General features: G+C 40.4%; 1 pseudogene; it reads right to left on the bottom strand.

Moving 5' to 3' along the window:
* Positions 1-696: 696 nt before the first annotated feature.
* Positions 697-2268, bottom strand: LOC120037127 (annotated as a pseudogene).
* Between the last annotated feature and the right edge of the window lie 4778 nt (positions 2269-7046).

Genomic DNA, 7046 nt, shown 5'->3' with positions numbered 1-7046 from the left:
TGTGGAGCTAGCCTGCTCCAGACCAGGCTAAATTCCAGGATCTATTTAATCTCATCCCTAATGTCAGTCAGCAGTCACCACAAATGGAAACCAATAGTTATTTCACTGCTCACTATACATTGTTATCACATATAACTAGACCCACTGTCATTATTTAAACGTTTGTGATCATTAATTTCAATGATTTTGGATAAAAAATGATTTTTAGATGATGTTGCTATCATTAGATAATTTACAGTTTCCCATAGACTATAAGGCTATATATAAAATGATAGAATATTAGGGCCACAGAGGGGAAAAAAACACAAGTCATAATATTGTAACCAGTTGTTTTAAAGGAGGACAGTTGTTAAAATGACAGATGTGGGGCATTTCGTGAAATTGTACTTCAGTATGGTTTCATAAACAAAGACATGCTGATGTGCCAGAATATTAAGTATCACATTGTCATAAGTATCAAAACTGTAAAAACAATATGTAGCTTTTCTGCAGAAAGAACCAGCCTCATAAATTTATGACTTTATCCTTTTTCTTCAGTGTGGCCCTAGTACTCTGTCATATAAACAAATACACATTCCATATGAATATAAAAACACAGTGTAACATTATGTTCCTTTATTGAATAAGGACAAAACAAAGCAGGTAAACCATCAGCTCCTTTCGAAACTGAAGTCAGTGACTCTACAAGATGGAAAGCACAGAATCCAAGCATATTATACAAAATGATACATACACATTCAAAGGTCTGTATATAACACACCCTGCATGTCTGCACACTAAAATAAATGCAGGACAAATCCATACACATCAACTGAACAGACAAATGAATGGATGCAGTAGCCTCCCTGCAGCCTTGTATTACACACAGTATACCGCACAAACATCATAAGAGGCCAAATTCGTAAAAAAACGAACCCAAAAAAAACCAAATTCCTCTGCCACCGCAGGACATATTTAACCAAAATTGAAAGCACACATACTAACTAAAATAATTCAACACATATTGGTCCCTCAGCAGCCGACCACTGTCGTCATCAGGGAAGATTGCCGGATTGTCCCAGTCCATGGCTGGTGGCACTCTGGGGGCCCTCTCCTTCCTCAGGCAGGCCACATTGTGGAGGACAGCACAAGCCACAGTAATATCACATGCCCTAACAGGGCTGACCCTTAATTTGTGAAGGCAGTGAAAGCGTGCCTTCAGGAGGCCAAAGGTCATTTCAACTCTGGCCCTGGTCCTGGCATGGGCATGGTTGTAGGCCTGCTGTGCTTCCTGGGGGTCTGTGAAAGGTGTCAGGAGAAAAGGCTGGCAGCCATACCCCCTGTCTCCCAGCAACACACCAGAGAATTCACCTGTCAACACAAAATCTCATCATTACTACCTCATAAACACAGTGATATTCTTGACACAGCCATGATGGTTATAAATAGGGGTTGTGTGGCTTACCTTGTGATAGGCACTGATAGATTTCAGAGGCCCGAAAGATTCTGGAGTCATGGACTGAGCCAGGCCATTTTGCCACAACATTGCTGATCACACAGTCAGCATTGCAGACCATCTGAAATCATAAGATGAGGAATATTACACCAATCAATGCACATCACTGGCAATGCAGAGTGTTCGTCAATGGACAATATCAAAAAGTTATGTTCACCTGAACATTAATGCTGTGAAAGGATTTCCTATTCACAAAATCGGCCTCATGGGCACCTGAGGGGGCTTTTATCCTTATGTGTGTGCAGTCCACTGCACCAATGACATTGGGGAAACCTGTCACACAAAGTAATGAGTATCCTACTATGTGTTAACAGTTGTCCTGTAATTTGTAGATCCTCTTACCTGCAATCCTATAGAACTCCTCTTTGATGTCACAGAGTCTTCTGTGGCCAGGGAAGGAGATGAAGACATCTGCTAATGCTTTGATAGCCAGACACACTCCTTATTGTGCGGCAAATTGTGGCCTTGTTCAGCTGTTCTGCATCCCCCACTGAGTACAGGAAGGCTCCACTAGCAAAAAAGCGCAAGGCCACACAAACCATTTGCTCCACACTCAGTGCATGGCTCCGTGCAGTGCGGTGCTTAATCCTGGGACCCAGTAGTCTGCATAGATACCTGATGCCATCTGCAGAAAACCTGTATCTTTCATATAGATGGTCATCAGGGAAGGCCAGTGGGTCCAACCGGTCCCTGAAGACCCTTTCTCGCCTGAAGGCTCTCCTCAGCACAAGTGCTTCTTCATCCACCACATCTCGCACGAATGGGCATGCCATTGTCAGAGCAGAAAGGAACACACAATTTTGGGCCTTCATATAGGCTAGTGGCCACACCTGGTGCTGGGGGGGTGGGCAAAAGAGGGCGATGCCTTATAACGATGACTTGGTTGTACTGATTGCTGGGAAAATAAAAAAAACCTTAGAAAGATGCCACCGTCCTGTGTGCTCACAATAAGAGCTCATATGTCATGGCTCACTTGACTTTACGAGAATATACCTAATTTTTATTTTGAGCTGTGTCATCTTCTTGGAGCTGGGGGAGGAAAGAAAAATAATGATTAATACATTTGTGTTACAGTTAGCATACAGTGTACATTGAAGGCATATCTCACCTCCCTCTCAAGTTTTTTTATTTCAAGGTCCAGTTTCCTAATTGTCCTCTTTTTTATTTCGGACTCCAGTGCAAGATTTTCCATCTTTTTCTTCTTGTACTGAATGTCTATGTCTGCCAGTTCTATTTGGCGCCGGAGGTGGTTGCCATACAACTTTCTGATAGCTTGTGAGCTCTGAACACAATACAATTAGCGCAGCTGGAATTTGGCAGGATGTGGTGTCCTTTTATTAATACGCACTGTTGCCAGGCTGGTTTTCCCACTGTATAGCATCTGGGTCCTGTAAAAGAAATTAGATTTTTTGATTTTGATGAGGACTCCTCACCATTGTAGAGTAAATAGTACTTTCACAGTCTTAACATGATACCTCATGCCTTCTGGAATCCAGAGAGATGGTCTCCTCCTCATCATCGTCTCCATCATGTGCTGTTGCTGCTGCACTGGGGCCTTCACCCTATCACATTTAATCGGATTCATATTGAAGCTAGTAGACAAGACATGCCAGGCCTACAGTATGCCTTTGATGGAGTACTCACTGGATCAGCATCGTCTGGTGCTTGTGCTGGTGGCTCTAACAGGAACACAGTGCTGCCAGACACTGCAAGGCAATAGGTAAACCAAAGTCAGACAGTCCAAATTGATTCAATATGAATGTGGTTGTATCCCATGTAGAGATGGAAGGACATACCTTGAATGAAGCGGGTGGCATCTTGGGAGGAACCTATGCTCGTCTCTTTCCCCCCAGGGATCCCCTCTAAGACGGGCCTGCCTTTATTTAGCTCCAAGGCCATGTCCTCTGCTGGGGTAAGGTCAGCCTTTGGTGACCCACCACCCGTGCCTTGTCTGTGGGTATTCTTTTTCACTGCTAAAACAGTACAGACAATGTGTGAGCAGGCACCTTCTGGGTACAATATATGCTTGTGCTTTGTTAAATATTAGTCAGGGACCATACCATTCTGCAGAATGTTCTTGTATTTGATTTTGACCTGCTGCCATGTCCGTTTTGGCCCGTTCATGTTTAATCTACACACACACACACACACATTTAATGGAGTCACACTGCAAAAAATTACTTGGTATTTTTGTCTTGTTTTCAGTAAAAATATCAAAAAATTTATCATAGCTTTATACAGTGTGATGGAGTTACTTTACACAATTTCACTCATATCTGCAGTGCATTTCAATTAAAAATTTAACCGTTTCATAATTACAGTACAACTGCATTTTTGGAGATGTGAATTAAATATTTGAATTGTAATTGTGATGTTTCAGCGGAGCGGTGAGTGTGTAATTGTGCACTACTTACGCATTCAGGCGGTCTGCAATACTTTGCCACGCTTTTTCTCTTTGCTTTATCACTGTGGCGGTGTTGCCTTTCTTCTTAATTATATCTTTTACCTCCTCGTATGCCTCCATGAGGATTTGTGCTTCCGACGGGGAAAAGTACGCGGCTCTAGTTGCCATGGTAAATCAGTTAATCTGTGATCTGTGGCGGGGTCTATTTGAGTGAGCCGTGAGCGCGCACCTATCCAGGATTGGTTTCACCTGGCTTAATGAATCCGTGTCTGCTCATCCTGGCTTGGTCTTTGTGCAACCAATTAAGCCTGGACGCACATGTTTTGGCTTCATTGAGCTCAGCTGAGTCATTTATCCCGGATGTCTTAATTCTACTTTTGTGCAACAGGCCCCGGGTGTGTTTGTAATATGTTATTTCCAATTGTGTAGAGGTGCTGTTTGAGGCGTGTTAACCTGTCTGACTCTAGCGTTCCGCCAGCGGAACTCCTCCCACATTCCACTGAAAAAGCAGAGCGCGAAATTCAAAATATATTTTTTTGAAATATTTAACTTTCACACATTAACAAGTCCAATACAGCAAATGAAAGGTACACATCTTGTGAATCCAGCCAACATGTCCGATTTTTAAAATGTTTTACAGCGAAAACAGCACGTATATTTATGTTAGCTCACCACCAAATACAAAAAAGGACAGACATTTTTCACAGCACAGGTAGCATGCACAAAGCCAACCTAACTAACCAAGAACCAACCAAACTAACCAAGAAACAACTTCAGATGACAGTCTTATAACATGTTACACAATAAATTTGTTTTGTTCGAAAAATGTGCATATTTGAGCTATAAATCAGTTTTACATTGCAGCTACCATCACAGCTACCGTCAAAAATAGCACCGAAGCAGCCAGAGTAATTATAGAGACCAACGTGGAATACCTAAATACTCATCATAAAACATTTCTAAAAAATGCATCGTGTACAGCAAATGAAAGACAAGCATCTTGTGAATCCAGCCAATATTTCAGATTTTTTAAGTGTTTTACAGCGAAAACACAATATAGCATTATATTAGCTTACTACAATAGACTACCACACTACCGCATTCATTCATCAAGGCACGTTAGCGATAGCAATAGGCACGTTAGCGTTAGCGAATAAACCAGCAAAATATATTAATTTTCACTAACCTTCATAAACCTTCCTCAGATGACAGTCCTATAACATCAGGTTATACATACACTTATGTTTTGTTGGAAAATGTGCATATTTAGAGCTGAAATCAGTGGTTATCCATTATGCTAACGTAGCTTATTTTTCCCAGAATGTGCGGATATTTCTATTAGACTCTCACCTATTCTGACCAAATAGCTATTCATAAACATTACAAAAAAATACATGTTGTATAGGAAATGATAGATCCACTAGTTCTTAATGCAATCGCAGTGTTAGAATTCTAAAAATATCTTCATTACGACATAAGGCTTATGTTATAGCGAGAGAGTGGCAAAAACCTGGGCGCAAAACTACTAGTACACAGTTTGACAGATATGAAATAGCATCATAAAATGTTTCTTACTTTTGGTGATCTTCCATCAGAATGTTCGACAAGGGGTCCTTTGTCCAGAACAGTCGTTGTTTGGATTTAGAACATCGTTTTTCCCTCTTGAATTAGCAAGCACACTGGCCAAGTGGCGCGAAGCTCTCCATTCTGAACAAAGGGCACACAACGCAACACGCCTAACGTCCCGAATAAATTTCAAAAATCTAATAAAACTATATTGAAAAAACATACTTTACGATGATATTGTCACATGTATCAAATAAAATCAAAGCCGGAGATAGTAGTCGCCTATAACGACAGCTTTTCAAAAGGCAATCCCACTGTCCTCCTCACGCCTTCCTGAAAACATGAAATCGGTGACACGTCATTCCAAGAGGACGTATTCCATCTCAGACCAAGATAATCACCTCATTTCTTCTCTCACTGCATCTTGACATCCAGGGGAAGGTGTATGATGTGCATGTATACTAATAGGTATCATGCCCATTTATAGGCAGGACTTAGAAGAGAGCCTCGATTTCAGACTTTCCACTTCCTGGTCAGGAAGTTTGTGCCAAATGAGTTCTGTTTCACTCACAGATATAATTCAAACGGTTTTAGAAACTAGAGTGTTTTCTATCCAATAGTAATAATAATATGCATATTGTACGAGCAAGAATTGAGTACGAGGCCGTTTAACCTGTTTGGCGTGCAAGCCCGACGTCGGTACACTTATGACAACATCCAGCTCAAAGTGCAGGGCGCGAAATTCAAAATATATATTTTTTTAAATATTTAACTTTCACACATTAACAAGTCCAAGACACCAGATGAAAGGTACACATCTTGTGAGTCAAGCCAACATGTCCGATTTTTAAAATGTTTTACAGGGAAGACACTATGTAAATCTATTAGCTAACCACGTTAGCAAAAGACACCACTATTTTTACTCCATCAGTTTTTTACTACATCAGTAGCTATCACAAATTCGACCAAATAAAGATAAATAGCCACTAACCAAGAAACAACTTCATCAGATGACAGTCTGATAACATATTTATTGTATAGCATATGTTTTGTTAGAAAAATGTGCATATTTCAGGTATAAATCATAGTTTACATTGCAGCTACAGTCAGAAATTGCACCGAAAGCAGACAGAAAAATTAGACACCAACGCCAAATAACTAAATACTCATCATAAAACATTTCTGAAAAATACATAGTGTACAGCAATTGAAAGACAGGCATCTTGTGATTCCAGACAATATTTCCGATTTATCAAGTGTTTTACAGCGAAAACAAAATGTAGCGTTATATTAGCTTAGCACAATAGCAAACATAACAGCATTGATTCAAGGCAAAAATAGCTATAACGTATAAACCACAAATATATTAATTGTTTCACTAACCTTCTCAGAATTCTTCAGATGACAGTCCTGTAACATATTACACAATGCATATAGAGTTTGTTCGAAAATGTGCATATTTAGCGGCACAAATCGTGCTTAGACAATGAGAATAGTGTCCATAACGTCAAGCAATCTGTCCGGCGCCATCTTGTAAAGGCACCTTTTCTTATCGAATACTATTCATAAACTTGTCTAAAA

The sequence above is a fragment of the Salvelinus namaycush genome, unplaced genomic scaffold (assembly GCF_016432855.1).
Source record: "Salvelinus namaycush isolate Seneca unplaced genomic scaffold, SaNama_1.0 Scaffold158, whole genome shotgun sequence".
NCBI lineage: Eukaryota > Metazoa > Chordata > Actinopteri > Salmoniformes > Salmonidae > Salvelinus > Salvelinus namaycush.
Note: the sequence above shows the minus strand (reverse complement) of the source record. Positions and strands in the feature narration are given on the sequence as shown.